This window comes from Halichoerus grypus, chromosome 10, assembly GCF_964656455.1.
Source record: "Halichoerus grypus chromosome 10, mHalGry1.hap1.1, whole genome shotgun sequence".
Classification (NCBI taxonomy): domain Eukaryota; kingdom Metazoa; phylum Chordata; class Mammalia; order Carnivora; family Phocidae; genus Halichoerus; species Halichoerus grypus.
The window spans coordinates 66833047-66856985 of record NC_135721.1 but is presented as its reverse complement, the minus strand read 5'-3'; positions in this window follow the sequence as shown (position 1 = coordinate 66856985).

Below are 23939 nucleotides of genomic sequence, written 5' to 3'. Positions count from 1 at the left end.
GATAGTTTATTTAAGCAGCTGGTACCTAGCAGCAAGAGTGAGAAAATTAAGAAGTAAAACAAGGAAGAAATAAGAGAAGATAAAGTGTTGTTACAGAGCTAGTTACTTATATGGACAACTGGGATTCACTTCCACTGGGGAACCACTGCAGGGCAAGGGTTTACATTATGAGATTATATACTAGCTTTGCCCAGGAGTGCCTTCCAACGTCCCCTCCCCTCCACCCACCCACAACCTCAGTGTATTAAATCTTGTGAACTAGGTTGCCTTGCATGGATTTGAGCAAGATCTCATGGTTTTGGAAAAACTCTGAGGCAAAAAAAAAAAAAAAAATGGAGAGAATTGGCAGGCTTTTAAAATGGAATGCTCTCCCCCGGCATAGGAATGACTCAACACAGTTGCAGGTAAAATGAGTGTTGGACTGGGGGCACAAAAATACATGAGAAGTAGGGTTCATGAAGCACAAAACTTAAATCCAGGGTCTCATTATTGCAAAGTTAGTGAAATGCACCAGTGAAACTTGTTAAGTTGCTGGCTGGGAGTTCCAGGCCAGGGATTTGGCTGAGCTATTTAAATAGAAGTCCTTCCTGCATTTGAGAGCAACCTGGTAGTCGGTTTCTGTTTAGAATTAAATATGAATGGAATGACTGTGAGTTTTCTGGCTGGCTGAGACTTGAAAAAGAGTAGCATCAATCCGTTTGAAATCTTGGAACTTATTTCCAACCTTTGGCCTTATGTAGGGATATAAAGCCTAGAAAATACTGGAGACGGGGAGATCTACTTCCTGCCTCTCTGTTGATTGTCTTCTCCCTAGTCTCACTTCCCCTCCCTCTCCACTAGTGCCCACCCATCCTCCAACTGCATAGCACAAGGTATTTGGAAGAGCGTTGGGTGGAGAATTCCAGCCAAACCAACTATATCCAAATTGGTATTGTTAAAAGACATGTTATATTGGTCATCTACTATAGCTTGCATTGAATCTCTCTAAAAATTGCTTTGAAAATTGAGAACAGTAAACATTTGCTTGATAATCTGTGATCATCACAATTAAATTCATGTGCTATTTTTTTATGTCATTGGGTGACTGTATTATATAATATCTGGCCTCAATTGTGTTTTTTTTATTTTTAGGATGTTTACATTTTATTTTCAAATTTATAATTTTTGTCTCTTCATCAATTTCTAGTTTTTCTTTTTCTTGCTCAAACTATATGCTTCATTGTAAGACTCTCTTCAGAATGTACTTGCTAAGTTTTTTAAGGCTGAGAAGCAGATGAACAATAAATAGAACCTGTACTAAGGATCTAAATGAAACTATTTTAACAGATATTTTACTCACTAGCAAATCTCTCTTCTGTTGATTTATTTTTATTGTTCCCCGATCCATATCTTTTTGTTTTGTTAACCAGGATGCCTGAGAAAAATAAAATCTGGATAAATTTCTAGAGTTCAAACGTTTATTCGGTTAGTTTTTTTTTTTTGAACTGTTATATTTTTTAACATGTCTTACTTCATTTTTTTTTTAATTTTTTTTATTGTTACGTTAATCCCCATACATTACATCATTAGTTTTAGATACAGTGTTCCATGATTCATTGTTTGTGCATAACACCCAGTGCTCCATGCAGAACGTGCCCTCCCCAATACCCATCACCAGGCCAACCCATCCTCCCACCCCCCTCCTCTCTAGAACCCTCAGTTTGTTTTTCAGAGTCCATCGTCTCTCATGGTTCTTCTCCCCCTCCGATTTCCCCCCCTTCATTCTTCCCCTCCTGCTACATTCTTCTTCTTTTTTTCTTTCTTAACATATATTGCATTATTTGTTTCAGAGGTACAGATCTGAGATTCAACAGTCTTGCACAGTTCACAGCGCTTACCAGAGCACATACCCTCCCCAGTGTCCATCACCCAGTCACCCCATCCCTCCCACCCCACCCCCCACTCCAGCAACCCTCAGTTTGTTTCCTGAGATTAAGAATTCCTCATATCAGTGAGGTCATATGATACATGTCTTTCTCTGTTTGACTTATTTCGCTCAGCATAATACCCTCCAGTTCCATCCACGTCGTTGCAAAAGGCAAGATCTCATTCCTTTTGATGGCTGCATAATATTCCATTGTATAAATATACCACCTCTTCTTTATCCATTCATCTGTTGATGGACATCTTGGCTCTTTCCACAGCTTGGCTATTGTGGACATTGCTGTTATAAACATCGGGATGCACGTACCCTTTTGGATCCCTACTTTTGTATCTTTGGGGTAAATACCCAGTAGTGCAATTGCTGGATCATATGGTAGCTCTATTTTCAACTTTTTGAGGAACCTCCATACTGTTTTCTAGAGTGGCTGCACCAGCTTGCATTCCCACCAACAGTGTAGGAGGGTTCCCCTTTCTCCGCATCCCCGCCAACATCTGTCATTTCCTGACTTGTTAATTTTAGCCATTCTGACTGGTGTGAGGTGGTATCTCATTGAGGGTTTGATTTGGATTTCCCTGATGCCGAGCGATATTGAGCTCTTTTTCATGTGTCTGTTGGCCATTTGGATGTCTTCTTTGGAAAAATGTCTGTTCATGTCTTCTGCCCATTTCTTGATTGGATTCTTTGTTCTTTGGGTGTTGAGTTTGATGAGTTCTTTATAGATTTTGGATACTAGCCCTTTATCTGATATGTCATTTGCAAATATCTTCTCCCATTCTGTCAGTTGTCTTTTGGTTTTGTTGACTGTTTCCTTTGCTTTGCAAAAGCTTTTTATCTTGATGAAGTCCCAAGAGTTCATTTTTGCCCTTGCTTCCCTTGCCTTTGGCGATGTTTCTAGGAAGAAGTTGCTGCGGCTGAGGTCGAAGAGGTTGCTGCCTGTGTTCTCCTTTAGGATTTTGATGGACTCCTGTCTCACATTGAGGTCTTTCAACCATTTGGAGTCTATTTTTGTGTGTGGTGTAAGGAAATGGTCCAGTTTCATTCTTCTGCATGTGGCTGTCCAATTTTCCCAACACCATTTGTTGAAGAGACTGTCTTTTTTCCATTGGACATTCTTTCCTGCTTTGTCAAAGATGAGTTGACCATAGAGTTGAGGGTCCATTTCTGGGCTCTCTATTCTGTTCCATTGATCGATGTGTCTGTTTTTGTGCCAGTACCATACTGTCTTGATGATGACAGCTTTGTAGTAGAGCTGGAAGTCCAGAATTGTGATGCCGCCAGCTTTGCTTTTATTTTTCAACATTCCTCTGGCTATGCGGGGTCTTTTCTGGTTCCATACAAATTTTAAGATTATTTGTTCCATTTCTTTGAAGAAAGTGGATGGTATTTTGATGGGGATTGCATTGAATGTGTAGATTGCTCTAGGTAGCATTGACATCTTCAGAATATTTGTTCTTCCAATTCATGAGCATGGAACGTTTTTCCATTTCTTTGTGTCTTCCTCAATTTCTTTCATGAGTATTTTATAGTTTTCTGAGTACAGATCCTTTGCCTCTTTGGTTAGATTTATTCCTAGGTATCTTATGGTTTTGGGTGTAATTGTAAATGGGATTGACTCCTTAATTTCTCTTTCTTCTGTCTTCTTGTTGGTGTATAGGAGTGCCACTGACTTCTGTGCATTGATTTTATATCCTGCCACTTGACTGAATTCCTGTATGAGTTCTAGCAGTTTTGGGGTGGAGTCTTTTGGGTTTTCCACATAAAGTATCATATCATCTGCAAAGAGTGAGAGTTTGACTTCTTCTTTGCCGATTTGGATGCCTTTGATTTCTTTTTGTTGTCTGATTGCTGTGGCTAGGACTTCCAATACTATGTTGAATAGCAGTGGTGATAGTGGACATCCCTGCCGCATTCCTGACCTTAGGGGGAAAGCTCTCAGGTTTTCCCCATTGAGAATGATATTCGCTGTAGGCTTTTCATAGATGGCTTTTATGATATTGAGGTATGTACCCTCTATGCCTATACTCTGAAGAGTTTTGATCAAGAAAGGATGCTGTACTTTGTCAAATGCTTTTTCTGCATCTATTGAGAGGATCATATGATTCTTGTTCTTTCTTTTGTTAATGTATTGTATCACATTGATTGATTTGCGGATGTTGAACCAACCTTGCAGCCCAGGGATAAATCCGACTTGGTCGTGGTGATAATCCTTTTAATGTACTGTTGGATCCTATTGGCTAGTGTTTTGGTGAGAATTTTTGCATCCATGTTCATCAGGGATATTGGTCTGTAATTCTCCTTTTTGATGGGGTCTTTGTCTAGTTTTGGGATCAAGGTAATGCTGGCCTCATAAAATGAGTTTGGAAGTTTTCCTTCCATTTCTATTTTTTGGAACACTTTCAGAAGAATAGGTATTAATTCTTCTTTGAATGTTTGGTACAATTCCCCTGGGAAGCCATCTGGCCCTGGGCTTTTGTGTTTTGGGAGATTTTTGATGACTGCTTCAATTTCCTTAGTGGTTATAGGTCTGTTGAGGTTTTCTATTTCTTCCTGGTTCAGTTTTGGTAGTTGATACATCTCTAGGAATGCATCCATTTCTTTCAGGTTATCTAATTTGCTGGCATAGAGTTGCTCATAATATGTTCTTATGATTGTTTGTATTTCTTTGGTGTTGGTTGTGATTTCTCCTCTTTCATTCATGATTTTGTTGATTTGGGTCATTTCTCTTTTCTTTTTGATAAGTCTGGCCAGGGGTTTATCAATCTTGTTAATTCTTTCAAAGAACCACCTCCTAGTTTCGTTGATCTGTTCTACTGTTCTTTTGGTTTCTATTTCATTGATTTCTGCTCTGATCTTTATTATTTCTCTTCTCCTGCTGGGTTTAGGCTTTATTTGCTGTTCTTTCTCCAGCTCCTTTAGGTGTCGGGTTAGGTTGTGTACTTGAGACCTTTCCTGTTTCTTGAGAAAGGCTTGTATTGCTATATACTTTCCTCTTAGGACTGCCTTTGCTGTATCCCAAAGATTTTGAATAGTTGTGTTTTCATTTTCATTGGTTTCCATGAATTTTTTTAATTCTTCTTTAATTTCCTGGTTGACCCATTCATTCTTCAGTAGGATGCTCTTTAGCCTCCATGTATCTGAGTTCTTTCCGGCTTTCCTCTTGTGATTGAGTTCTAGTTTCAAAGCATTGTGGTCTGAAAATATGCAGGGAATGATCCCAATCTTTTGGTACCGGTTGAGACCTGATTTATGACCTAGGATGTGATCTATTCTGGAGAATGTTCCATGGGCACTAGAGAAGAATGTGTATTCCTTTGCTTTGGGATGGAATGTTCTGAATATGTCTGTGAAGTCCATTTGGTCCAGTGTGTCATTTAAAGTCTTTATTTCCTTGTTGATCTTTTGCTTAGACGATCTGTCCATTTCAGTGAGGGGGGTGTTAAAGTCCCCCACTATTATTGTATTGTTGTCGATGTGTTTCTTTGCTTTTGTTTCAATTGCCTTATATAATTGGCTGCTCCCATGTTAGGGGCATAGATATTTACAATTGTTAGATCTTCTTGTTGGATAGACCCTTTAAGTAGGATATAGTGTCCTTCCTCATCTCTTATTACAGTCTTTGGTTTAAAATCTAATTTGTCTGATATAAGGATTGCCACCCCAGCTTTCTTTTGGTGTCCATTAGCATGGTAAATGGTTTTCCACCCCCTCACTTTCAATCTGGGGGTGTCTTTGGGTCTAAAATGAGTCTCTTGCAGACAGCATATCAATGGGTCTTGTTTTTTAATCCAATCTGATAGCCTGTGTCTTTTGATTGGGGCATTTAGCCCATTTACCTTCAGGGTAACTATTGAGAGATAGGAATTTAGTGCCATTGTATTGCCTGTAAAGTGACTGTTACTGTATATTGTTTGTGTTCCTTTCTGGTCTATGTTGCTTTTAGGCTCTCTCTTTGCCTAGAGGACCCCTTTCAATATTTGTTGTAGGGCTGGTTTCGTGTTTGCAAATTCCTTTAGTTTTTGTTTGTCCTGGAAGCTTTTTATCTCTCCTTCAATTTGCAATGACAGCCTAGCTGGATATAGTATTCTTGGCTGCATATTTTTCTCATTTAGTGCTCTGAATAGATCCTGCCAGTCCTTTCTGGCCTGCCAGGTCTCTGTGGATAGGTCTGTTGCCAATCTAATGTTTCTACCATTGTAGGTTACATATCTCTTCTCCCGAGCTGCTTTCAGGATTTCCTCTTTGTCTCTGAGACTCGTAAGTTTTACTATTAGATGTCAGGGTGTTGACCTATTTTTATTGATTTTGAGAGGGGTTCTCTGTGCTTCCTGGATTTTGATGCCTGTTTCCTTCCCCAAATTAGGGAAGTTCTCTGCTATAATTGCTCCATTATACCTTCTGCCCCTCTCTCTCTTTCTTCTTCTTCTGGGATCCCAATTATTCTAATGTTGTTTCGTCTTATGGTATCGTTTATCTCTCGAATTCTGCCCTCGTGATCCAGTAGTTGTTTATCTCTCTTTTTCTCAGCTTCTTTATTTTCCATCATTTGGTCTTCTATCTCACTGATTCTCTTTTCTGCCTCATTTATCCTAGCAGTTAGCGCCCCCATATTTGATTGCACCTCATTAATAGCCTTTTTGATTTCTACTTGGTTAGATTTTAGTTCTTTTACTTCTCCAGAAAGGGTTTCTCTAATAACTTCCATGCTTTTTTCAAGCCCAGCTAGTATCTTTAAAGTGATGATTCTGAACTCTAGATCTGACATCGTACTAATGTCCGTACTGAGTAGGTCCCTGGCAGTCGGTACTACCTCTTGTTCTTTTTGTTGAGGTGATTTTTTCCGTCTTGTCATTTTGTGCAGAGGAGAATAGATTAATGAGAGAACAAAATGCTAGCGGGGTAACAACGTCCCCAGAAAATATACTCTAAACAAATCAGAAAAGACCTGAAGCAGTGGGAAAAGAAAGGGAAAGAGAGAAAAAAGAAAAAGAAAGAAAAAAAGAAAGAAAAAGATAAAGATAAAAACAAACAAAAGCAGAACAAAACAAAACAAAACAAAAACAGAATGTGATCAAATATGATCAGGCTGGTTTATAGATCAGTGCCACACACTAGATTTTGGGTGTATTTTGGTCTGTTAAAAGAAAGTGCCTCCCAAAATTTTAAAGAAAGAAAAACTTATATATGTACAAAAATAAGGGTTGATATGATGAAGGGATGGAATATGACTGTAAAGATGGAAATTATAAAAAATTTTATAAAAGGAATTGATAAGTTGTTTGCAAAAAGAAAGAAGAGGATTTAAAAAAAAAAGAAAAAGAAAAAAGGGAGAGAATGTGATCAGGCAGGGGAGTAGAAAAAAACCATACACTAGAGATTTAGAGTATATTTTGATCTGTTAGAAGAAACTATCTCAAAATTTTAAAGAGAGAACAACTTATATATATATGCCAAAAATACGGGTAACTACTATGAAGGGATAGAATATGACTCTAAAAATGAAAAATAAAAATGTTTTTTTAAAAAAAGGGATTGATAAGATGTTGGTTGAAAAAGGGAAAAAGAAAAATTCAAAAAAAGACAGGTAAAAAAAAATAATTAACTTTGAAAGACTAAAGAATCATGGTAAAAAAGCCATGAATTCTATGTGCAATATTCCCCTAGTGCTGGAGTTCTGCCGTTCTCACTGATCGGTAAACTTGGTCTTGGCTGGCTGTTCTCGTTGATCTTCTGGGGGAGGGGCCTGTTGCCGTGGTTCCCAAATGTCTTTGCCGGAGGCGGAATTGCCCCGCCCTTGCCCGGTCCGGGCTAAGTAATCTGCTCGGGTTTGCTCTCCAGAGCTTTTGTTCCCTGCAAGCTTTCCATACACCTTTGGAGGCGGAGAGTGAAAATGGCGGCCTCCCAGTCTCCGCCCCGGAGGAGCCGAGAACTCGGGGTCCCGCTCCTCAGCGAGCCCCCAGAGAAAAGCAGTCAGTCACTCCCGTCTCCCCAGTCTCCGGCCGCACTCCGCGCTCACCCGGCCTGTGCCCACGCGTTTCTATCTCTGGCACCCGACCCCGGGTGGAGTCTCCAAACCCAGCAGATCCCCGTGGTGCACTCCCGCGCCGCTCCTCCCGGGGGAAGAAGGTGAGTGTCCCCGGATCTGCCGCTTGTTGGGTCCCTGCTGGAGGAGCAGTGGCCCGACTGTGCCGCGGATCACGGTTTATGGCAACCCCGAGGTGAGAGCCCGCGCCTGGGCTCCGTCTCTGCAGCCAGCTTCCCTGCTCTGATACCTGGGTGCTCTGCCGCACTCAGGCACCCCCGGTCTTTCTGTGACCTCGAGGGTCCTGAGACCACACTGTCCCGCGAGGGTTCCACCCCCCCTTAGCCACCAGAGTGACGTCCCTCAGCAGAGCAAACTTCTAAAAGTTCCGATTTTGTGCTCCGTGGCTCTATCACTTGCCAGAAGCGGCCGACGGAGGCCCCTCCCCCGCCGTCTATCCTCCCGAATATCGCCTCGGATTCACTTCTCCGCACGTCCTACCTTCCAGAAAGTGGTCGCTTTTCTGTTCAGAGAGTTGTTGCTATTCTTTTCTCCGATCTCCTGTTGAGTTTGTAGGTGTTCAGAATGGTTTGATCCCTATCCAGCTGAATTCCTGAGAGGAGACAAAATCCAGGTCTCCTACTCCTCCGCCATCTTGCTCCCAAGCCTGTCTTACTTCATTTTTTGGTGTTTTCTCTTTCTAACACTGTCATCTTCCAAGAACATATACATATACACATTCACACACAGTTTACTCCTACAAATAATACTATTTGAAGATATATATTCTTTTAGGTAAAACTGGTATTATCAAAAATATTTACAAAACTAATGTGCCTATCTACTGTTTCATGACCAAACATGTTAAAATTATTGTTCCCAGGGAAATAATGATTTCTTATAATCCATCAGATAAAGAAAAATAAGTTATCCACAATTTAGGTCCAAGTAGGGTAACACCAACACCTTGCATTTATGATATGCTTCCATATATTACTGCCTTTTATGTTTCACAACAAGCCTGAAAGTGAAGGATTAGAGAAGTTAAGTTAATTAGAGAAGTAAGTATGTTTACATACTTATTTAGGGACTGGTGTAGACAAAGATCAATTAATTGAATGCATTTGTAACTAAAGTTAAACTTATAAATTTTCTTAAAAAAGTATGTCTTTACACAGCCTTTTTTTTTTTTTTTCTTTTTTACACATTTGCAGCCTCTTCCATTTGACTTCCAAAATAAGTATCATGGAAGTGTGAAACACTGCCTTTTTACAATAATGTATTAAATGTTCTGAATGGTCTCACTTGCAGGGAAAATTTAATTTTTTAAGCATGCTTCTTTCATTTAATTACATCTGATATAAAATATATTTCTTACTTCAGTCAATTCTGCTTCCAACAAAGTGCTAATATAGAGTATAAATCAAATTTTGAAAATAATGGCTGTGAGGTCAGGTCCTCTAACAAGGAAAAAACTATATCTACTTCTTTACACTCACGATGACCAATAAATAAAAATTAAAAAAAAAAAAAACACTTCTTTTGCTAATGTAAAACAAAACAAAAGCAAAGTAGTTGAACTAAATTTACTTTAATTCCTTTGAAATTCATTTGCAGGTACTGAAGAGGCATACAAGCAAAATCAGGCAACAACAGAATTAACTAGCTCCAAAAAACACATTCTCAGCATCTATTTAAGGGCATGATTTTATATTTATATTATTTATATCATATATGATATATTTATATCATATATATGCAAATTTAAAAACACTTGAGAAAGTACATACTTTTAAAATATTTTTTGAAGGTTATATGATCAAAAATTTTCAAGGTAGCTGCTCTTCAGTACCATACATTGATTTATCCTGCCTAGTAAAGATCTGTAACTATTTTCTATTATCCATTAGCAAAATCCCTTATTTGAAATAAGTGACCGAAATAAATAGCATATACAAATATTCCCTTCTTTAATCATCATATGATTAAAAATAATCTGTTCTTGACTTTTGTTTCAATAAAATAGAGGAGGTCGTTAATTTGGAAATACCCACACATGTACAGTTCATACTTTACTAAATGAGTCAAAGTGAGGGGAAAAATTAGCCTAGGCTTCAGTAGAGAATTGACTACAAGGTAACAAGAATTCTACGGATTCTTTTTCCGGCTCAGGGCAAGAATTGCTGGTAAAGTTCTTGCATTTCGCATTTGCTAAGGGAGTATTTGTTCAGAAACAACTTTTTACTTGTCAGCTGTCCCCTGGTGTTCTAGAGTGGTTTCTATGTTTGTTTGATTTGTTATGAAATACTTGAAATACACAAAACATGAAAAGAATAACATAATGAATTCCCACGTGCCTGTCACCCAGATTTAAGAAATGTTAACATTGTGCTGTTTTTGTATAGTATTCTTATAGAAATAAAAGATTTACCAATACAACTTATACCTACTTTTCTCCTTACACAAAAATTACCTTCCCTTTCTCCTCAGAGAGAGTTGGTGCCTATTTCTATATTAATACCTTTACTACATATGCACATATGTATAAACATATAAAATAAAGACTATTTGGAGACTTTCAGGTTTTGCATATATTGCATCATACTATGCTGTTTTTCCCCATTTTCTTTTTCTCTGTCAACAGTATACATTCAAGCAGTATTGTTTTAGAATTAATGTAACTGTTTCTTTTTATCTACTGATTAATATTCTGTTGTATGAATTAATCACAATTTTATTTTTCCGCTCTTTATAGATATTTAAGTTTCCCCCCTTCATGTTTATTTATTGTTTAATTTTGGTATTACAAATTATGTTGCAATAAATACTGCTGCTAAATAAAAACAAATTCAGACTTAGAAAGGAGAGGTATTATTCAGAGGAAAGACAATTACCATAAGAAGAACACTGTGATCTCAGAAATCTACAAGCATCTCACAGTCAAACAAACAAACAAAACAAAAACCTTCTCATTTTATAGGGTAAACAAGAAAGGAGAGAGAAGCAGAATCTTGTAAGGGGAAGCTAGACATGTAAGGAGAAATAACCAATAGGGTCTGACAAGGAAAGGGTCTTGCTGTGGTCAGTTGAGTCCCAGGAGAAGCTGATAAGGGGTACAGATTTCATGTTTTGAGTGTTTGCATGTGCTTGGGACATAGAGAGTTCAGGGACCTGTAAGAAGGAGAGAATCCTGACTGAAGTTTGGTTGAGACAAAGCAGAGGATAAGAAATGGGCAATAGTGAACATTTTGTCAGTTCTCCCAACTGCTTAAGATACAAATTTTGTCCTTAGACACTATTAGGAATGGAATAAGAGTCCTTGTGAGGTTGAGATTGGTCCATACAGTTTTCAGGGGTTGAGCACACTTCACATTCTTATTGGCCTGAAGGACTAAGCTATGTTACATAGTGAGTGTACTGTCAGGCTGAGAACTGTTGGAAAGATATTTAATGAGAGATATATCTAGGAATAAAATTAAAAGAATAACTATTAAAGTTCAAACAAGTGAGTAAAACCAAGACATGAGATTTGGAGGAGCCAATTGAGAAGATTCCAAGATGCTGGGTCTGAAAGCATATTCATTCAGATGGTAGAATGAGGTTAGCAGTGGCAATCTGACAAATTTCCCAATTGACAGTCCGAATATATTTGGTGATGGCATAGGACATCAGAGAGTATTCTAAAACAGGCACAGCAGTCTTCCCAAGCACTGTGTAAATGCCCCCTCAGAAGGCAAGGGGTCACGTGTGATGCCAAACAATTGTGAAGGGCAACTAGCTGGAGTCAGTGTAGTTAGCAGTGATGTTGGAACTTCTGGTAATAGCATCATGGATATTTCCTAGAGTACAGCAAAGATGCAAAAGTTTTGGCAACTTCCCAAGTGGCCCACAAAATAGTAGTTCCAGATACAGACTGTCCATCATGATTTACGGCAACAGTCAAGTCTTTTATGTTTGCTGTCACTCTCTTAACCTCTTCTTCTAAGGCTTCTTGAGACCCTTGTGAGAATTTCACAGCCTCCTTATAGGACTGGCAATATGTTTCTAAGTTTCTAGTTAATATGGTTGTATAGACATTTGGGCTCATCTGGTCCCTAGAAAGCTTACAGGTACAGGTATCCTCACTTTTCAAAAGTTTGAATTAGGCCATTTGTCTTCTGTGGAAGACCTATATTAGTACCTGTTTTCACTAACTGAAAGAAATCCAGAGGATTTTCACTTTTCAAAAAAAAAAAAAAAAAAAGGCAAAAGCAAAAATAGTGTTCGGTGTATTTGTTTTGCCGTGAGCTGTTGCACAGAGACATTGTGCACCCCAGCAGCTACAGTGGCACCACCAAGCTCCTTTTCCAGGAACTACACTCATCATCTCGCTGCCATAGCTTTGGACTGTGTCTATGAGCATCTGTGCTTTATCTCAATTTATTTTGTGCCTCTGTTAGCAAGACGTGTCCTCAGGTATCAAAAAAACCCAAGAGAGGTTATTTTTGGGGTCTGGGAATGTTAAAAAAATTTTCCATATAAATTAATGGTAATTGCCTTTTCACTTTGTACTGTTTAGCTTTTGAAAGGTTTTATAGGAATGCTGTATTTTCAGATAACAGAGGAAACCTGTAATGGAACAGTTAGGGTGAAAAACGAAGGCAGTCTGGCTAAAAATTTGATAAGCACTAATTAGATTAGCTAGATAACAGGATCCAGTTCAATTAGCAGGCAGATGTCAATATGCACCACTGTACCTCATTAAGGGCTATCCAGGGTTCACAAAATAAATGTCCCATGGATTTGTGTCTTGGGATTCATGTGAACCCTTTTGATAGAGGTGTCTCATCAAGCTGGGAAGAGGAAAGTGATAAGTTTGTTGCTTACAGAATAGACAGTCCCAAGCATACTGGGTAAAATTACATTTAGAATCATCTAGGTCTATTAGATTCATATGACAGGGCAAGAAATATGTATTTTTGCTTTCTCACGGTAATAGTGTAGATATTTGTGTTGATGGCAAAGTAGGTGTGATTGCAAATACTTAGGTCCATGGAGAACCCCTGGTCATATTACAGCATAGATTGCCTTGTTTGAAAAGTATTGAAATTGAAGGAGGTTCTGTTTGAACTCTGGAGTAGAAAGCAAAAGGGCCCTTGAATGATTATACAAAGGATGCCCTTAAATCTGAGACAGTATAGGACTTTATGGGAAACCAGAAGCTTCCAAAGGAAAGGAAATATATAACGAGCAAACAAAAGTAGGGTTGCAACATTCATTATACTAGAAATTTTTTTTAAAAGAAAAAACAAAGGCTATAAGATTGTGCTATAAACTGAGTAAAAGAACGCCATAGATTCTGGGGCCCTTGCAGGAATGGAGGAATTATTAAAGGAGGGACAGGTAGTGTGAGGGGGAAGAGATTATACAATATAAAACTCATTGTGAAAAGTTATGGTTACAATGTGAGGAAGTACATGGATAGCAAAGGTGATGCAGGTACAGATAAAGAAGAATGAAGCCAAGGAGGACAATAAAAGTCATGAGAAGAGGACGTAGTTAAAGGAATGCTAGGAGGCCATGTTCTGACATCTTGGGTGGAAACTGACCACTTCATGATGTCATCAGCTTGTCATAAAGATATCCATCCTGTGGTTCCCTCTGCTCCTAGGGACTCTTGAAGAGCCTCAATTTAAGGTTTCTATTTAGACTAGACTTTCATTCAGAGTAGCATTTATACCTTTTCAGTTGGAGAACATGAATCCAGGTTTGGACCACTTGAGTTGGGCAGCAGTGTTAGTGGTAATGAAGATGATATAAGGGCTTTTCCAATTGGGTGAAATATTAATTTTCAGTTGATGTCAGCTCCAGAGAAATAAGTCCCTAATTTCTTGAATGTAGAGTGTTTTATATAGAAGAACTTGAGGAATAGAAGAAGCCTCATCCTATTAATGAAGAGCATGGATATATATAATAAGTCCCCTGCAGTATTTTAGGATGTTTGAATTGATGAGGATAGAACTTTTGAGAGCCCATACAGAAAAATGAATTATCATAGGTCATCAGTTATTACATCATATTGGTACAGTTGCTGTGATTAGTACAGTCGCTGTGTTGCTCTAGGAGAGACCTAGAAGGCAATCAGTGCTAATGGTAAAACCTTAAGCCACAGGAGATTGAGTTATTTTATCAGTTTTTCAGCTTTAATTTTAATGATCCATTGACTCTCTTGCCATTCCAAATGACAACGTCATTTTGGAGATAAGGGAAGAACTTGTTGGATTGCTTATATGACTTCACCAATGAAATGGGTCCCTTGGTCATTTGAACAAGCCTGTGGAATTCTGTTGCAGGGAATACTAGTTCCAAAACAAGTTTAGTAACAGTAATGGCAGGAGTCGTTTTACAGGGAAAGCTTCAAGTCAGTGAGAAGTCAAAGAGAAGGCTCTTGTGAGAACCATGAGGTCAGAGATCTGAGCTGACTTTGCACCAAGTGGAGACCTACACTCAATAGAATTTTGAAAATCAGGAATGACATATTCTGGTTGAAAACTTCCTCTGAGTTATGAAGATTTGAACCATCAACAAAGAGGATAAGGTTCGGATTTGCAAGGGATTTCTAAGAGTCAGGATGGGAGAGGATTTAGGCTTGAGTGTCTATAACATAATCATGCAGTTGTCCTTCAGCTGGGAGAGGGAGCAGACTAGCAGGACTGAGATTTTGACATGGGTGGGAAAGAGAGAGCAGAAGAATTTCACAACAGGAGAACTTGAGTGATCAAAAACTCAGGAAAAGGGTCCTAACTGCACAAGGGACATAAATGTTCAGGGTATGACCTAGCACAAAGTTGGATGTGGTTTGAACCTTGTTTGCACTTTAACTACGGCCAGCAAAGCAAGGACAAAAAGCTTGAGAGGCAGGACCTAGGCTAAGACTGAAATATCTGATTGACCTCTGATTTCCATTAAGTCTTTGAGATAGAACTCCTAAGGCATGTTCTTCTCTTCCATGAACAAATAGAAAAGCAAAGAGTAGTCAAGAAGCCCTAAGTGGGATAAAAGAAAGGGATTCAAATGATGGGACAGAAGGCACGTCTCAGAGGTTTAGATACAGTTTTTTTAGTCATGCCATATAAAGGGGATGTTATAACAGAGAAGTTAAGGATCTGCATTCTACAATGGCCAGTCAGTTCCAGAAAGCCTTGAAGTTATCTCTTGGTTTCAGATAGGAGGTTGTTAAATATGATCTTGATATGATCTGGGGGATCAGGTTTTTCCCTCGGGGAAATTTCATGACCTAAATAGTGGACTTAGGGGCAACAGAGCTGAACGTTTTCTCTTGAAACCTTCTGGCCCTTTTGAACTAAGTCTTTTAGTAAGTATTAGATTTCACGAAAAGAGTGGCTGAATGTCTTAGAACAAAGAGGGAAGTCATCTACATATTGAATGAAGGTTGAATTACAAGGGAAGATCAAATCTTTCAGATTTGCCCTTAATGTTCAGGAAAATTTTGTAAAGGATTCTGTAAATTCCTGGGGCATGACTGTTGCAGTATATTGTTGATTTTCCCATGCAAAAGTAAATAGATACTGGGAGTTAGGATAAAAGGATATGCTGAAGAAAGCAAAATATAAGGCAACAATAAAATAAGTGACATCAGAGGAGAGGTTGAGAGAGAGAATAGTATTAGGGAGGGGCATAGAGGGTATACATCCACCATTAAGGACTCTGACTTAGGTAAGTCCCAAATCTGTTTTTCCATAGCCTCAAATGAATCAGAAATGTGAGTGAACATGTCTTGAATGTGGGGATTGTCAAGGGCTTGGGATCTGTGAAAGGGGCAAGAAAACTGAGATCATTTATTAGAACTATCAGAGAACAAAGTTGAGTAGGAGGGGAATCCTGAATTTCAAGGATTAGTACCTCATGTGAACATGAAATACTACCATTCTAATTAGAAAGTATGTCTCTGCATATTAGATTAACTGAATTGTGGAACTTAATAAATAAAAAGCCATGTGGGGCATGATGAGGCCCGAGAGACAGAAAGAGGTTTTAAAAAGGGGCAAAATGTAGTAAGTTATCTAACTTCAATACAGAGATTGTTTGTATGCTCTGAGGGATTATGGTGGAAAACTGTGAGGTGTCACGTGTAGAGCAAGTGGCCCTGGTGTCTACCAGAAAGGTAGTGGGATGCCCACTGACTGGGATTATTATTTCCCCAGTTTGCTTAAGGTATCTGGGACAGATATGAGCTGATCTCTCAGAGGAGAGTCATTGAGACTCTGAGATTTGTGTCTTAGGGCACTTTTTTTGCCCAGTGTCCTTTCTCCTTTCAAGGGCCGCAGGTGTCTCTACCAAAGCCTGGTAAAGCTGAGGGGGTATTAAGGTCTTAGAATAATTTTCCTCAAGTTGTTTTATTTAGAGAGTCATGAGTTTGTATTGTGTATACTTAGCTTTATCAGCCCATATATCTTCATAGTACTGTGTTAGAGCATGGACTTCAGAGACAGGGATATTTCTCCAATTAATCTAATATTCTTGAATAGCCTCTCTTATTTCTACATGGAATCCATTATTAACAAAACTGGTAACCAAAGCAGATGCCATGTGGCCATCTAGAGTTGGATCTAAATAATGTTTCCAGATATTATCAAGGAGACTAAGAGCTTTTTTCCCATTTCCTTAGCTCTGTTATAGCCCTCTGGGTTATTTTATTTTATTTTTTTAAAGATTATTTATTTATTTATTTGACAGAGAGACACAGCAAGAGAGGGTACACAAGCAGGGGGAGTAGGAGTGGGAGAGGGAGAAGCAGGCCTCCCACTGAGCAGGGAGCCTGATGTGGGGCTCAATCCCAGGACCCTAAGATCATGACCTGAGCCAAAGGCAGACGCTCAACAACTAAGCCCACCCAGGCGCCCCACTCTGGGTTATTTTAATTTCTTTGTAGATCCAATTTAGATGTTTCAAACTGTAATAAGGTGTCTCCAACCTAAAAGGAGTTGAGCCAGTTGGTAGATATGAGTCCCAGAGAGGATGCCCCTAAGATTAATTTGAATTGTATAGAAACTTGTTTCTATTTTTACATGGGTCAAGAAAATTCTTCATTACAGCATACAGATCAGCTTGAGACCAATGTTAAAAAATAATCTGCTGGGGAGAGGGTAATTGGGTCTCTGTAGTTTCTTGTTCTTGGAGTCTTCACATTGTAGGAGCAGTACTAAGGTCACAGGACACTATGGGGAATTAAGAAGCTAGTAAGGTTAGGGTCAAGGAGTAGAGGATAAACACAAAATGAATGAGAACATGGCTTGTGGGAGAGACTGGTACAAATTTGGAGGAGCAGAAGGGAAAGGATGGGTGCCTGGGTGGCTCAGTCGTTAAGTGTCTGCCTTCGGCTCAGGTCATGATCCCAGGGTCCTGGAATCGAGTCCCACATCGGGTTCCCTGCTCAGCAGGAAGTCTGCTTATCTCTTTCCCTTTGCCCCTCCCCCCTGCTCATGTTCTCTCTCTCTCTCTCAAATAAATAAGTGAAATCTTAAAAAAAAAAAAAAAAAAAAAGGAAAGGAGTAGAAAGTGTTGAGGGCACAAGTATCTTAGAGAAGGGGAAAAACAAAGTAACATTGGAGAAGAGCAGGTGGTCCCTCAAGAGATTGAGTAGCATAGCTTCTGATAAAATAGATTGAGATTGTTGAAGGGTGTGATTGAGATTTGATTGGGAGAACAGTTTTTATTTTGGCTTCTTCATACTAAAAAAAAAAAAAAAAAAAACACAGACCATTGATTTGAAAGTATTTTAAACACTCAGGATTCTAGAGCTCCCTGAAGGTGTACTAAATTAGGGATGTCTCCAAAACCCCAATGTGACCATTGCATATAATCAGGTGGAGTTAATCTACTCTCAATCCTGGGAAATGGAGGGTTATCCATGGGAGGAACAGGATCAGGTAGAAAGAGGAGACAGGTAATAAAAAATCAGTTCCATGTACATTCCTCACTTGAGAGCCAAAGTAGTCCCTTGTGCAATCCTTGACGAGCTGAAAGATTGCTCTGTGCAAACCTTGAACATGGAATCAGGAAAAGCAGAGAGGTATCACAAAAAAGCTGAGAATTTCCCTCCAGAAAGTCAAGTTGTAAATCCTCACTCAAAAAGAACCAAGAAAACCCCTATCCAGTAAGAGTCTCACTAGAACAAAAAAGACCCAGCAAAACTCCTGCTCAAACAGAAAAGAACCAGGAAGTCCTACCCAAATAGAAAAGAACTGGAAAGAGCTCAGTTTAATAACTTAAAGCAACTCCCTAGCATGCTACTACAGAAAAAATGTCTAGAGCACTGGATTAGGCGTTGTGATTTACCATAGATCCTGATTTCCCTAGCCAGGAAGGACCAGGGGTTTGAGAAGCCAAAATGAATGCCTAGGTAAAGACAGCAGGGTGTGAGGGTCAGTCAGCACTCCATCCATGTTATGGCACCAGAAACTATCAAATTAAAAACAAATTTAAAAAAAATGTAAATCCAGATTTAGAGGCTTTATTCAGAAAAAAAAAATAATACTGCAATAGGGAGAATGCTCCAATTTCAGAAATGTGCAAGCATTTCACAACCCAACAGAAAAAGCTTTTTTGTTCATAGGATCAAGAAGGGGCAAGCAGATATAAGCAGAATCTTTTAAGGGGCAGCTGGACAAGCAAAGAGAAATGACTAGTGGGGTCTGCCAAGGAAAGGGTCTTGTGATCAGTTGATTCTCTGGAGAAGCTGAGAAGAGGGGCAGATTCCAGTTTTTTAGTGCTTGCTCATGCTTGGGAGCATGCAGAGTTCCTTCTGTAGAAAGGAGAGAAGACTGACTAAAGTTTAGTCAAGAAAAAAGCAGAGGGTAGGAAATGGGCATTGCAAATATTTGGTCCTCCATAAACATTTCTCCTTGTGTTTGTGTGTGAGAAATTCTCTAGAGCAAGGATCAGATAGTACTTTTTATAAAAGAGAAGGTAGTAAATAATTTAGCTTTGTGGCTGTATGGTCTCTGTTGCAACTCAGCCATTGCGGGTTGAAAGTAGCCGTAGACATAATGAAAGGAATGGGCAGGATTAGGCTCTAACATTACTTTACAAAACAGGTGCCTGGCAAGATGTGGCCATTGGGGCATACTTTGCCATCCCATCATTAATGGTATCTTATCAGCTAGGAATTGAATATCCTGAAATGTGGGGAAAAAAAAAACCCACGAGTAATAGTTGCTTGAACACCCTTCCTAATAACATCAGCCTGTTTCTAATTGGCCAGATCATTTCATAAAGCCGTATCTATCCACAAAGGAGCTTGAGAAATATATATACTGAATAAGACATATCACTCCCAAACAAATTATTTGTGATTAAGAAAGAAAAACAACCAATTTCTTATTTGAGTTTGTTTTGCCTTTTGTAGTACATCTTTGATGGTCAGTTAAAAAAAAAAAAAAAAAGGAACCTATTGTATGAGAGTTGACCTAACTTTATAATGACCAGTATTATTTAACTCAAGTTTAGGTTAAGAGTAGGAACAATTAATCTTATGTTATCTTAAAATAGAAACATGAAATATTCCTAAAAGTCTTTTTTTTTATTTTGTTTTATTCATTATAGCATTTTACACAGAGTCTGAGAGAACTAGAGCTGATTTAATGATTTAAAAAAATGTAGGGGCGCCTGGGTTGCTCAGTCGTTAAGTGGCTGCCTTCTGCTCAGGTGGTGATCCCAGGGTCCTGGGATTGAGTCCCACATCGGGCTCCCTGCTCTGCGGGAAGCCTGCTTCTCCCTCTCCCACTCCCCCTGCTTGTGTTCCTGCTCTCGCTATCTGTCTCTCTCTGTCAAATAAATAAATAAAAATATTTAAAATAAATGAATGAATGAATGAATGAATGAAGTCTTCCCCAAATTACAACAAAGATAAGTAAGCCTAAAACATAAAGGGAGTTTCAAATCCTGAGGATTTTGCATGATATGCTAGAACTAAGATGGTCAGCATTTATAAACTGCTTTTCAAATTGATTTGGACTGAGAGAACATTTAAAGGTTCCATGAAATCATAATTCAGGTCATGAAAAGGGCAACATATGTCTGTTTTCCTTACCAAGAATAAGTCTGTTTGGGATTTCACTGGTACACCTCCTAAAGCCATCTCCTTTGCTCATTTACACGTTTCTGCGTGAAGACAATCCATTCTCTGGATGTGAAAGTCCCTAGTTCTTAGCTAGTTTAGTCTTTTGTATGCTGGTCATTGTCAGAATGAGAGAAATCCCCCTTGAGAATTCCTTTGGCCTTTCCAAGGCCAATCTTTATAAACTTTCTTGATTTGCTTTATCATCCTGCCCTGGAGAAGATAGATTATATATGTGTGTGTGTGTGTGTATATATATATATTTCGGATTTTATATATATATATTTTACATATATAATATGTATATATATAAAGTTAAACATTGTGCTTGGTTTAAAACAGTACGCTAAAATAAGGCTATACTGTTGAATCCTCTGTTTTCACATGTGTAAGTCTTTTGCGTCCTTTCTCATTTTAATTTTTTGTTTTTCTCCCTTTCCTATCTTATGACTTTGCTGTTTTTCTCTTTATTAATTGTATTTTCTGTTTAGAATTTAAACATCAGTGATTGAGGAGATCTGTTTTGGACTAATTTTTAAAAATGATTAAGTAATTATCAGCAACTTCTGTGTTTTTTTTTCCTTTTAGCAATTATGTCTGTTTCATTTTATGGGTTTATGGGTAGACTCATTTCTTTTACCTTCTGTTATTTAAAACCATCCCATATCTAATTGTCACCAATAACTTACTTAAATCACTATTTTAATAAAAATGTACTTACATCAGTGGGCAATAAGATGAGTTACTTTTTTTCTTTTTTAGATTTTTATTTATTGAGAGAGAGAGAATGATAGAGAGCATGAGGGGGGGGAGGGTCAGAGGGAGAAGCAGACTCCCTGCTGAGCAGGGAGCCCAATGTGGGACTCGATCCTGGGACTCCGGGATCATGACCTGAGCCAAAGGCAGTCGCTTAACCAACTGAGCCACCCAGGCGCCCCTAAGATGAGTTACTTTTTACCCTGATTCTTTTGAGGCTGAAAACCCCTTCCTCTGGCCATAGTCCGAATTGAAAATGAATAAATAAATACAAAGCATTGAGCTGCGGCATTTAATATGTGTTCATGCTCTTGATTTGTGTTGGTGGCCCAGTGTTCTTCAGCTTCTATAGAAGTGGTTCTATGTAATGACTTCAGAGTGTCTTGGTGACATTTCTACAATTTCATATTTCTATTAACATTATATCAAGGACTGCAAAAAAACCCCAGAATACTGCAATTTTCAAACAGCCAACTAAAAGAAAAAAGAAAAAAAAAGGCCTATTATATTTTCGTTTACAAACATGATTTGGTTTCTATATGATGTCATCAAACAGTATGATACTAATTTATTTAAACACTCAGCTGGCATCATCCAAAAGTTCTCCAAAATGTTATCTGCCTCTGTCTCATACATAATTCCATTTTCTTATAGGAATAATATATCTGAAGGGACATAGAAATACAAGCAAGAACATGTAATAGGCAAGTAGTTGGTTTTTCAAAGAGTATTAATGTTCCAGTTTTATTATTTTTTATGAAATGACTCTAAATTGGATGATTATAATTATATGCCTATTGAATGATATGCATTAGCTCATTTGCCTTGGAATATATAGAATGCAGTCTTGAATTCTATTGTTTTCAGTTGTCAAAGTTTACCTGATTTCTTGGAGATTTAAAGCAGTTTTCCATGGGCTTATGTGATATTCTACTTAATGTGATTTCTTTCAGGTAGTTTCCAAAGAACATAGAGGCTGATTGTCTCTCTCTATCTTAGCATTTTCTCTTCTTTACAAATATACATTTTAATAAACTATTTGGCTAACACTTTTTCATCATGATTACTGGCTACTGTTGTTTGATCTTTGCATATATTCACTGTGTAATATTTTGTTGTTGTTGTGTTGTTTTTGCCTCTTCTCCTATATCCTGATATTTTCTTGACCTTCGAAGTATTTTCCAACCTACCTCCATGACCCCTACCTCCACTGTTAGGAAACTATTTCACTCTAGCTAGCTTTTTATGTGCTTTGATATTCAAAGGATAGAGATCTATCAGCTCTTCCCTTTTTAGTCTTCCCTAATTCTCAATAAAATTTGTCACAGCAGTAATTTAGTAATATGTATCTACTTTGAATAAAAAAGGTACAATCTAGTTGGGACTGATGATGTGAATTAAACAATTTAGGTAGAAGTATACAGTATACATTAAAATTACACACTATAGAATAGAGACCATGTAAGGGTAAAAACAAATTCAAAAAGAAAAAAATTCCCTGGCACAAAAAGGAATATTCCCCCACCTTCCCTTTCTTAGAGCATTTACTTTAGAAAACTTGTAATTATAAGGCCATTCTCTGTCTCTTTGAAATGTAGGTAAATCTTTTGGAAAACAAAGTAAATCTCTTGCTAGCTTTAGGACCCAGGAATGTCTTTCTCAAAGATTTGAGAAGCATCTCTTTGAAATGTAGTAAAGAAGAAAGGTAGTGCCCTTATCTTCCAGTTTGTCTAAGACCATAGGAGCCTCACATTAGTGGGCACCTTGTTCCAAGTTGCAAAATGATCTCCTGCATAACAATAGGAGACATTTATTTTTCTTTTTGATAAAGCCAATTAACTACCATAGATGGTCACCCCAAATACCATGCAAATTTAGGATTAAGTATGTGTGATAGATGGTGCTGTCAAGTCCTTTCACTTGAAGTCTAGTTATTGTTTATCTTGAGAACATAGGTAATGGTTGTAGCTGCTTAGCTCTAAAAGTGTGAGGTTTCTTCCTGTCTCTTATCTTATTGCCTGTGATATATACCATGTTTTGGTTTAATGCATATTTAATAATAGAAGTCTTTTCTCCTTCATGGAGAGGTTTTCTGGGGTGATAGATTTTGTTTTTAGTTATATTTTTCCAATTATCAGGAACTATTTAGCATAGTACAGACTATAAATGCAAAATTAGCTTGAGAAAGGAGATCTCTGTCTCTGTTTTTGTCTCTTTCTTCAAACATATATGTATATATATGTTTATATAGAGAGAGGTACATACATATGTATGTGGTTATATATTAAAAAGTATATATACATAAAAACATATGTACACATGCCTATATATATGTATATATATATGAGTATATATACATATATATATATGAGTGAGAGAGAGAGAGAAACTATTTTTTTGTTTTTTGTATGTATAAGGAGGATAATGTTTGTACTTACCTCATAGGACTCTTGTGACAAAGAGCTAATATAGGTGAAGTGTTAAACACAGTGAATGCTTTTACTACAGTAAATACACAGCACTGTTATGATTTACAGCAAGGCAGAGACATCAGTATGAAGGTTCTTTGAGTCAAGAGAAACTGGATCCCTCTCCCCTTACTTCCTACAAGGTCTGATCAAATAAACATCACTGACTGGTTCACGGGTTCCTCAACTGCACAATAAAGATGAGAAGAGTATTCAAGTATGAATATCATATGAAATACATAGTAATTATTTTATGAATACTTGTTCCCTTTTTTTAAAACATTGCGTGCAAGGAAGAAAGGAAAAATGTAAGGAAGACAGACAAGGGGAAGAGAGGGAAGATGGAGGCAGAAAAAGAAAATCATGCTGATCAGAAAATCAGAAAGACTAATGTCAAACGTGTTTGTGTAGGGGAAACATACTGTCTAAAGTCCTATTTAAAAAATGGTGCCAGATGATCAGGAACTTGAAAAGCATTCCAAACACTTTATTAATACATAGTTGGTAATGGGAAGTATCTTCTCTCTAGTTCTTATATTCCGTGCTGTGAAGTGTATTTGCAGTGTTTGTCCTTTCTTCCATTAGATTTTCTTTCTCTTTTCATTGATTTATAGGATTTATAGATTAACTTTAATCCTTTGTATAGACATTAAA